This window comes from Neolamprologus multifasciatus, chromosome 8 (genome assembly GCF_963576455.1).
Source record: "Neolamprologus multifasciatus chromosome 8, fNeoMul1.2, whole genome shotgun sequence".
NCBI classification, from domain to species: Eukaryota; Metazoa; Chordata; class Actinopteri; order Cichliformes; family Cichlidae; genus Neolamprologus; species Neolamprologus multifasciatus.
The window spans coordinates 27,449,753-27,459,752 of record NC_140446.1 but is presented as its reverse complement, the minus strand read 5'-3'; the positions used below and the strand labels follow the sequence as shown (position 1 = coordinate 27,459,752).

Sequence of the window (10,000 nt, the reverse complement as noted above, 5' to 3'; positions counted from 1 at the left end):
GACATCAGCACTTATCAGAAATGAATTAAATGTTGATCAATCTATCAACCTATCAATCTGTTGGAGGGGTTATAAGGTGATTTCCAAAAATCTGAACTCAATCATGCTACAGCAAGGGCGATTTTTTCAAGGAGGAAATCTTGCAGACACTTGCCGATCTTCCAAGTGGATTCTCAGCTAATCCAAGTACAGACCATGCAGAGCTTAGAGAAACTGTAAAGAAACCCTCGAGCTTCAAACTCCACAGTTAAATGTTAAAGTTCATGACAGTGTCACACAGACTATCTCCTGTGTCTAACCTCCTCTTTATTTAAAAAATAATCAAGTCAAGTGTGTCTGACTCGAGCTTAATGAGCCTTATAATGTCATACAGAGATGCTCTCAGGTGGTAGAGACAGGAGAGCCTTCAGTTTTCAGGCCCCTCTTCTGTGGAACCAGCTTCCAGTTTGGATTCAGGAGACAGACACTATCTCTACTTTCAAGATTAGGCTTCAAACTTTCCTTTTTGTTAGGGCTGGACCAGGTGACCCTGAATCCTCCCTTAGTTATGCTGCAATAGATGTAGGCTGCCGGGGGATTCCCATGATGCATTGAGTTTTTCCTTTCCAGTCACCTTTCTCACTCACTATGTGTTAACAGACCTCTCTGTATTGAATCATATCTGTTATTAACCTCTGTCTCTCTTCCACAGCATGTCTTTATCCTGTCTTCCTTCTCTCACCCCAACCAATCACAGCAGATGGCCCCGCCCCTCCCTGAGCCTGGTTCTGCTGGAGGTTTCTTCCTGTTAAAAGGGAGTTTTTCCTTCCCACTGTCGCCAAAGTGCTGCTCATAGGGGGTCATATGATTGTTGGGTTTTCTCTGTATGTATTGTTGTAGGATCTACTGTACAATACAAAGCACCTTGAGGCAACTGTTGTTGTGATTTGGCGCTGTATTAAATTGAATTGAATAAAGCATGACCAAAAGGCAACCAAGAGGCAACGATGAGGTGTGGCATGAGGATTATCTTGATGGGCGTCCCTGGGACCAGCTGTCCTCAAGGTTATGTGTTTTTTTTCCATTGCCTATGATCAGGAGTGTGCTCATGTCTGCGTTTAAGGAACATCTTCATTTCATTTAGGTGTAGCTGGCTATAGTTGGATAATTAATTTGACTTATTCCAAGCTACATGGCAAAAATAATCACATTTCCTGAATTATTTTTGATCCATTAATTGTCTTTATGAGGTTGTGTTTCTTTTTTTTGTATACTATAAATTAGGCAAGACATTTTCCTTTACAGTGCTGCGCTTTGGCTCTGTTGTCTCACGTCCCTTTTGTTGAACACTTAAAATTAAATTTGGTGTGTGGTCCACAATTTACAATAAGTCTGACTGATTATTCAGAGTAAGTACTTCCTTGCCTTGTACCATGCCTGAACACCAGCTTGTGGCTGCGGCAGGAACACCCAGACCTCCCTCTCTCAAAGCCATCTCCTCCAGAGCTCCAATCAAATGTCTCAGCAGTGTCTCCTCAGTCTGCCCTACTCTGTCTCTAAGGACGAGGCCAGCCACTGTCACGGCGGGGTACGCCGGTGTGAGGAGGTGGAACTAAGTTTCTTCTAAAAAGGCACGCTGTTTATTTAGGCTGTGAACATGAATACAAAAATAAAGCAGCAGTGACAGAAACTAACTATAATAACTGTGACTAAACTGTGATAACTATGAATTAACTTTGATAAGACGTGAAGGGACGTACCACAGAGAAGAAGACAGAGGACTTAACCACAGACAGGAGGAAGTGAAACTAAACACACTGAACAAAGAAACACGACTCTTTCAAAATAAACCAGGAAACACTGAGAGACGTGGACATGAAGACAAGGACAGACTTACAGAAGGGGACATCGATGGAAACCTAAACAAGGATAAAACTCAACTAAATCCTAACTAATAATGGCAACACGATAACTAAGCACATATTCAGCATAAGAACTCAAAATGCTGCGTCACAGACCAGCAACCCTTTGGAGAAAGCTTCTTTCAGTCATGAGTTTGGGACCATAGGTTAGGGTAGGAAAGTAGATCTCCACTAAATCGAGAGCTCTGCTTTTACACTATGCCCTCTCTCTTTACCACAACGGGCCGGTGCAGGGTCCAGCTCACTGTGGCCACGCCCCCAATAAGTCCGTCAGTTTCTTCTTTCCCTCCCAAGAAATTCTGTCCATAAAAACTGTGCACAGACTCGGTGACAAAGAGCAGCCCTGGAGGCGTCCAACTTACTGCCAGCAATGCAGACCGGGCTCCTGCAACAGTGTACAGGAAACAAATGGCTCACAGCAGGTCTATAGAACAAAGTGCTGCATGCTTGGAAAGGTCAGTATGACCAGGATGTAGAATCATCAGACAACCTAACATGCATGTCTTTGAATAGTGCGCTCTAATTATACTTGTATAAATGAGAAACCTTCAATGACTGTGAGAATATGAGCTGAATTATGACCTTTTGTAAAATTTGAACAAATGAAATGTAAATCTAGGAGGGCTTTCGGCTCCCGCAAGCCAAGTAGATAAACTCTGCTAAAACACGAATTAAAGCGTGAGACAAAACAACTTTGGAAGATGAGCGGAGGGACAACAAAAGCAAAGAATAAAAGAACTACGGACACGGTAAAGACATAAAACACCCGAACAACGAGGACGAGCTAGCACCCGAAGCTAATATGGCCGCGTTTCAAAACAGACTGGATTGTATTAGCAAACAAATTCAATCCCTCCAAAACGAATTGAAATCAGACTTCATGATATTCAAAGAAGAAATTACCGGCCAAATGAGACACGAACTGTCTAAATTCAAAGAAGACATCGACCAGCAGTTTAAGAGCATGACTACAGAACTTAAAGAACAAGAAGGGAAATCAGAAGCTCTGCTGACGCGCACGGAGGAAATAGAGACGTGGAGCCACGAGGCCAATCAAACCCTGACAGAACTAATGAGAGAACAAAACGATGATGACCAAATTGGATGACTTGGACCTGCGATCCAGACAATCTGCGGCTCTACGGGATACAAGAGGGAACCGAATCTAAGGCAGAATCGCCGGCCCAGTTTCTGGAAGCCTGGCTCAGAGAGGAGAGTTAATGTTAACATTAATAGCATTTGATAGCTCAGTGGGTACAGTGGTGGCCCCATGATCGGAAGGTCGGGGGTTCGACTCCACTGAACAGCTACCCTGAGGTACCCCTGAGCAAGGTACCGTCCCTACACACTGCTCCCCGGGTGCTGCATTGGTGGCTTCCCACTGCTTCACTGGGTGAACGGGTTAAATGCAGAGGAGTAATTTCCCTATGGGGACTAACACACACACATACACATACATACATCAACCTCCAGATTCAACGCGCACACCGAGCATTAACCCCGAAACCGGCAGCGGGTCTCCCCCCAAGGTCAGTCGTTGTCAATTTCCAACAATTCACAACCAAAGAGATGGAACTTAAAGAGGCATGGGAAAAGAAAACAGTCACTCTGGACGGAAGCAGGGTTTATTTTGACCACGACTACTCGGCGAGAATGGTGCAAGAACGTAAAGCATACGTGAATATCAAAAAGGTACTAAAGAAAGAAGGCATCCGTTTCCAGACTCCTCTCAGCAAGATGCGAGTCCACTGGACAAATGGAGTGAAAACTTATGGCAACGCGGAGGAGGCTGCTAACGACCTGCAAGAGAGGATACAACGTGGAAAAAGGGATAAACAGCCGGGAGAAAGAGAGCACCGAGGGACGTCTGTCAGCCGGGGCAGCGACATGGACACCGGTCCGGCCCACGTATGCTGGGGTAGCTCGCAGGCGAGCTCGAGAGAGACTTCAAGAACTTCAGCATAACGATAACAATGCATGAGAGGCGTATATGGAGACGTATAACAACAAGATGGATTCAAGGTGTGTCTGGTAGGATTACATGGAAACACAAAGTTGGCTAGGGATGGATAGTACACAATAATGACTAGTATGAGTGTGACAATCTATCGTGAGTCATATCTCATTACTGGAGGGGGGCCCTTTCAATATGAGAGACAACCCCCCAAAACAAAGAGAGGAACAACATCTGTACATAGTTAAACTAAGTTGTAACTTGTTGATGAAAATGTTTTGTTTAAACAAGAGTTCAATGGGGTGCCTGTGGGGGTCTCAAAAGACAGCCGGTAGATCACAGAAGGATAATGCTCACTACACATGAAGAAATAAAGTGTATGTCCTTAAATGTTAATGGAATTTGTAACCCAGTTAAAAGAGCCAAGATTATGACTAAACTGAAAAAGGAGACACAGATAACTTTCCTACAAGAAACTCATTTATCAAAAAGAGAAAATTGAGGAAATTTGGGTTCAAAAACACCTTTTACAGCTCTCACACAAACTCTGGGAAAAGAGGGGTTGTAATGCTGATAACAGCTCCCTTAAGTTTCAATCTCACAAAGAAATAAAGGATCAGGAAGGTAGATATGTTCTAGTGAAAGATGTGATTAATCAAACAATGGTCACATTGATGAATGTGTATGTCCCCCCTGAAAGTAATAAGGAATTATTTTTTGATATTCTTGTGCTAGAAGCAGAAGGTATGTGCATATGTGGAGGAGATTTCAATGTGATATTAGACAGTGACGTGGACACAACCAGCCTGAAGAAAAACAAAAATTCAATTCCAAAATTAGTAAGATATACATCGGAAGACATTAATTATTTTGATGTCTGGAGAACTTTGCATCCGCTACAGAGGAATTATAGTCATTATTCAGCAACACATTATGTATATTCAAGAACAGACTTCTTTATGCAAAAAGGGAATAGAGATGTAATAACAGATGTGTCGGATCATAGTGCTATCTACTTAAAAATCTACCTTAAAGGTAGACCAAAAAACACAATATGGAGACTGAATGTGGGGCTATTAAACAATAAATCTGTGGAACAAATACAAAAAGATGTCAAAACTTATGTAGAAGAAAAAACGGTGAAACCGATCCAGTTATTCTATGGGACTGTTTGAAGGCAGTTATATGTGGGAAACTAATCGCAATATCAAGTAACCTTAAAAGAGAAAGAATGAAGCAATATAACGAGTATGTAGCTGAATTGTCACAACTGGAGAATAAACACAAACGCAAGGTAGATGTCAGGATACAACAACAAATGAAAGATATTAAGAAGAAAATTAATAATTTACTCTTATATGAAATGGAAGTAAAAGCAAGATATGTAAAACAGAGCTCCTATGAATCAGGCCCTAAAGCTGCACGGCTATTGGCAAGACGTTTACATAAACAACAGGCAGAAACAACAGTCAGTAAATTATATAATTCTAAGACAGAACAAACGACACATAACCTAGAAGAGATAGAAAGCATCTTTACCGATTATTATAAGGACCTGTATCTACAAAATGCACCTACTAATAATGACCTAAATGATATCAAAACATTTTTAGACTCCTTAGATCTACCCTCTATTGGAACAATACAAAACGATCACATGACAGCACCAATAACGATAGAGGAGATTCAGAAAGCGACTGGAAAATTACGAACAAACAAGGCACCAGGCAGTGATGCGTTTCCTGCCGAATGCTACAAGAAATGTGGAGAAGAATTGATGCCCTTACTCCACCAGACTCTTAACTGGACTCACACTAAACATGTGATTCTCTCCTCTTGGAGGGAGGCGATTATCACGGTGCTGCCAAAACCACAAAAACAAAGAGAATACTGCCAAAATCACAGGCCTGTATCAGTGTTAAATGTTGATTATGAAATCGACACTACAATCCTGTCAAATAGTCGTTTATACCAGACCTGATAGATGAGGACCAAGCAGGTCTCGTCAAAAACAGACAGGCACAAGATAATATCAGAAGGACACATCATACACCAGATACATAAAGACAAGATACCGGCTGCGTTGATAAGTTTAGACGCAGAAAAAGCCTTCGATCGAGTCAGCTGGGACTTCCTGTACCTAACCATGGCAAAGGGTTCACTACAAAATCAATCCAATGTATCAAATCTCTCTATGACAAACAATGCAATCCATTATTATTATTATTATTATTATTAAACCGACTGCAGAATAAAAGTTAACGGCTCATTGACAAAGACATTCCAGCTAGAGAGAGGAACTAGACAGGGTTGCTGTTTAAGTCCAACCTTATTTGCCTTGTATATTGAGCCATTGGCACAAATGATTAGACAAGACTCCCCAATAACAGGAATAGAAATCAATAAACAAGAGCTGTAATTAGTCTGTTTGCTGATGACGTGCTGATAGCCCTCAAAAACCCACAAACTCTTTTATGCAGCTCACAGAAATGTTAGGAAAATTTGTTACGCTTTCTGGCTACAAAGTAAATAAAACTCAAGTTCTAATGTTTAATTGTACACCAACTCAAAATCTTAAGGAAAGAGAAATAAAGTAGGAGGCAAAAACCCTTAAATATTTAAGTATATTTATAAACCAAAAACGATGCCAAACTATATCAAAGTAACTATGGACATATAAATAACAGGATAAGGCAGGATATGGAAAGATGGGATACATGTCCATTAGGATTTAGTGACAGGATGTGATAAACATGAATATCTTACCACGATTGCTATATTTATTCCTCTCTCTTCCGATAAGCATACCTCACACCCAATTCTCAGAATGGGATAAGTATATATCTAGATTTGTCTGGGGTACGATACACCACGTTACAGCTTACTAAGGAGAAAGGAGGAATGTCGCTTCCTGATTTAAAAGAATATTTTCGTGCTGCACAGATAACATATTGGTGTAGTGATGATTACGGGGCTTGCTGGAAGGATGTGGAGCTCTCCACACTCAATGTCCCAATTCAAACAAACATGGGTATAAAAACCCTGAATACGTAACTAAAGACCAAGATAGGAACCTGATAATATCCTTTACATTAAATATATGGTATGATACAGTAAAGGAGCTCAGAATTGGTGAAGAGCCTGGTTTGCTAAAATGGGCAGCCTTCAATGAAGAATTTAGAGCAGGAAACTGGATCTTGGTTTTAAAAATTGGAATGAAAAGAGAATCACAGCAATTTGTTTATTAATCAAAAAAGGAGAAATTAAAAGTTTTGAAGAATTAAAACGGGAATACAACTTAAAAAACAAGGATTTTTTCAGATACAGGTGAGAGATTACTTTAATAAAAACATAAAAATAAAGGAAGACAAAATCCATCCTATTATAAAACTAATTACACTGGCATATAAAAGTGTTGTTCCAAGAACAGCGTCTGCAAATGTTTGATGCAGTCAAGACAGGAATCAACTGTATATGTTAGAGTAAAATGGGAAAGAGAGCTGAGTGAAGGAATCACTGAGAGGGTTGAAACATGGAAAGAACATAAGAATACAGCTCAGTCATTAAAGTGGAGAAATTCATCTGGAAAAATCAAATTCGCTGCTTTATTACACCTGAGATTAAAAATAAACAAACCAAAACACAACAACAGCGTTGGAGGCTGTGTGGACGGGATGAACCACACACACATTTTCTGGAAATGCAGAAAAATTCACACTTTCTGGGTCAAAATTCCCTCAGCTGTGATATATCAGGTTATATAATTCCCAGAACCTGCCTTGTTTTGTATCTTGGATACTTGGCAGGTACTGTAGATGTAAAGGATCGATACCTGGCTCAGATTCTCCTTTTGGCAGCATCACCAAAAACTGGCTTAAGACAGAGACACCAGGAAAGCAGCAGTGGTAGCAAGTGTGGAGGACATTATGGAGATGGAGAACTTTACATATGAACTGAAACTGAAGGAAGAACGCTTTTTGAAGGACCGGGGAAAATAGTTAACGTACAACAACAAGCCAGAGCTGAATGAAGATGGACAGAAAACAGAGAATTTGAAATGAATGAATGAAATGTTTGACACCACAGGCACGTTTCCTTTTCTTTTATCTTATTTTTCTAATTATCATTATATATGTATATATATATATGTTATATATACGTTGTTTGTTCCTTTTTCTTTCTAATTTTCTGCCTTTTTTCCCTTAAGTTTGTGACTCTCTTAGTTCTGTTTTTCTGTAGAAACTGTACGTGTACGTGTACGTGTACGTGTCGATAAAGAACAGAATGACTGTTTAACTGGCAGGGACAGTTTGTATAATGTTAGAAGCCAACGATTCACACACATGTGGATAGAAACTGGTCTTCCTGTTCCTACTTTAGACATGAGAAAGGGCCCAGAATCGAGCATGTTCACGGGAACTGTTTCCACGGTGGGCTTTCTCTGAACAGACCAAAAGAACAAACAAAAACCTTCTAGATGTTCTGGTACAGAATTAAAAATCTGTTGCAACATCTCTGTGAATCTGTGACTCTCTGCACAGATGCTGTTGTTTCTTCAGCCCAGTGTCGTCGTGTATCCCTCATGAATGATATCGAGTCATCTTGAGCCACAAACAACAATCCTGCAGCTCCGAGCTCCTCAGAATACCGCGACCTTTGGCAGTGACGTTAATATATCCTTTTATTTATGCAGTTTTAAAAAAATCTCATTGACACTAAAAATATGTTTTTTAAGAGTAATCAGGATAGCAGATACTGCAGCAAATATAACAACAGTTCTGCAAACATATTAAGTGGACAGAAAGACCGGATTGGTTATAATGTAAGTACAAAACATGGAACCTTTAAATTTGATATGAAGCTCTTTTGTAAACCCTGCTCACCGAACATAAGTAAAGACACATAGAAAACTCACGGAAACATTGGAAATCAGTTTTTGGCACAAACCGGTATCAGTGATACAGTCGCTGTTTGTGTGCCACCAATGTGCGGCGAATATAGCGGAAACAGCAACACAACACGGTGTCTATGTATACAAGTAATTTATTACTAAGTTGGTTATAAATGCAATCCATTATTCCAAACAGTATTATTATTATTATTGAAATCAGTGAGATACGGACGAGTCAGCCTGGTGAAAACGCTGCACGTCTGTGTAGCTGCTGAAGTCTCAGCAACTCTTTCTGTCTAATCGCCTATTTCTGTGCTGCTTCCCATAATTTCACACGAGGGGAGCGAGCCAGTGTTCACAGAGCACACTCTCAGTAGCTGCATGTCCCATATATGCTTTTCTACATTGTGCTGATGCGCTTTAACAGACTGAATGACCAAAAACTAAACTTGGTGAGATGCATGCAGCTGAGCACACGCAGTGCATCAGTGCATCACGCAGACCTGCGCAGCCGCTCAGTCTGAGATACACCTGAACTCACTCCGAGAGTTTAAAGTCTATTTGAACTTGTATTAAACTGTGAAGCGGTCGCAGCGCCCCACCTGTAGCACCCAGTGATGAAGACAATCACAGCACAGTGTAAAATGAAACAAATATCGATCATCGATCACGTACCTGCTGAGATGCTGTCTGCGTCTCGCGGCTGGACTTCCTCGCGTGAGCGCGCGCCCGTTGTTCGTTTTTATTGAAGCATGACGCGCACACGCCTAAACCACGCCCCGCTTTCAGATCCACACTGCAGGAAACCGGACTCCAAGTCAGGGATCTGTACCAGCACAACAAAGCTCAGAAGACTCCTCCTGATGACGCCGGTGCTGTGCCAAAAACTGATCGTCTGCCAAAAACTGATCGTCTGCCAAAAACTGATCTCCGGTATTTGCCAAAAACTGATTGCTCGTATTTAAACTGCTATAAGTAACTTGTTGGCCTATAATATGTGAAACATATGTCAAATGCATCCCTTATGGATGACATAAAGTCATCTTGAGCCACAAACAACATTCGTGTAACAAGCTAGAAGCCGTAATCAGTTTTTGGCAGTGACTTTTACATAACCTTTATTTATGCAGTTAAAAAAATCTCATTAACATCAAAAATGTCTTTTGTAAGAGTAAGCTGACCAACAGGACAGCAAATATTACGATAGTTCAGTAAAAATATTTTAAGTGGGGATAAAGGAGCGGATTGGTTATA

At 40.8% G+C, this 10,000-nt stretch overlaps 3 protein-coding genes across 7 annotated transcripts in view; 1 reads left to right on the top strand and 2 right to left on the bottom strand.

Moving 5' to 3' along the window:
* slc16a3b (solute carrier family 16 member 3b) overlaps positions 1-9,901 on the bottom strand; it is an 18,153-nt gene extending 8,252 nt beyond the window's left edge. Inside the window, exon 1 of the mRNA XM_085171369.1 lies at positions 9,422-9,901. The gene's annotated coding sequence lies outside the window, so the exon portion shown is untranslated. The remainder of the gene's footprint in view (positions 1-9,421) is intronic.
* LOC146513251 (uncharacterized) overlaps positions 1-10,000 on the bottom strand; it is a 234,897-nt gene that overhangs the window by 29,370 nt on the left and 195,527 nt on the right. The window lies entirely within an intron of this gene.
* Positions 1-10,000, top strand: part of ccdc57 (coiled-coil domain containing 57) — a 189,414-nt gene that overhangs the window by 157,939 nt on the left and 21,475 nt on the right. For 4 of the 5 annotated variants that reach the window (XM_085171365.1, XM_085171363.1, XM_085171364.1 and 1 more), the window contains exon 1: positions 9,970-10,000. This exon is cut by the window's right edge. The exons of the other annotated variant lie outside the window; for it this stretch is intronic. The gene's annotated coding sequence lies outside the window, so the exon portion shown is untranslated. Of the gene's footprint in view, positions 1-9,969 lie in introns of those variants that run through there. 5 annotated transcript variants of the gene reach the window in all.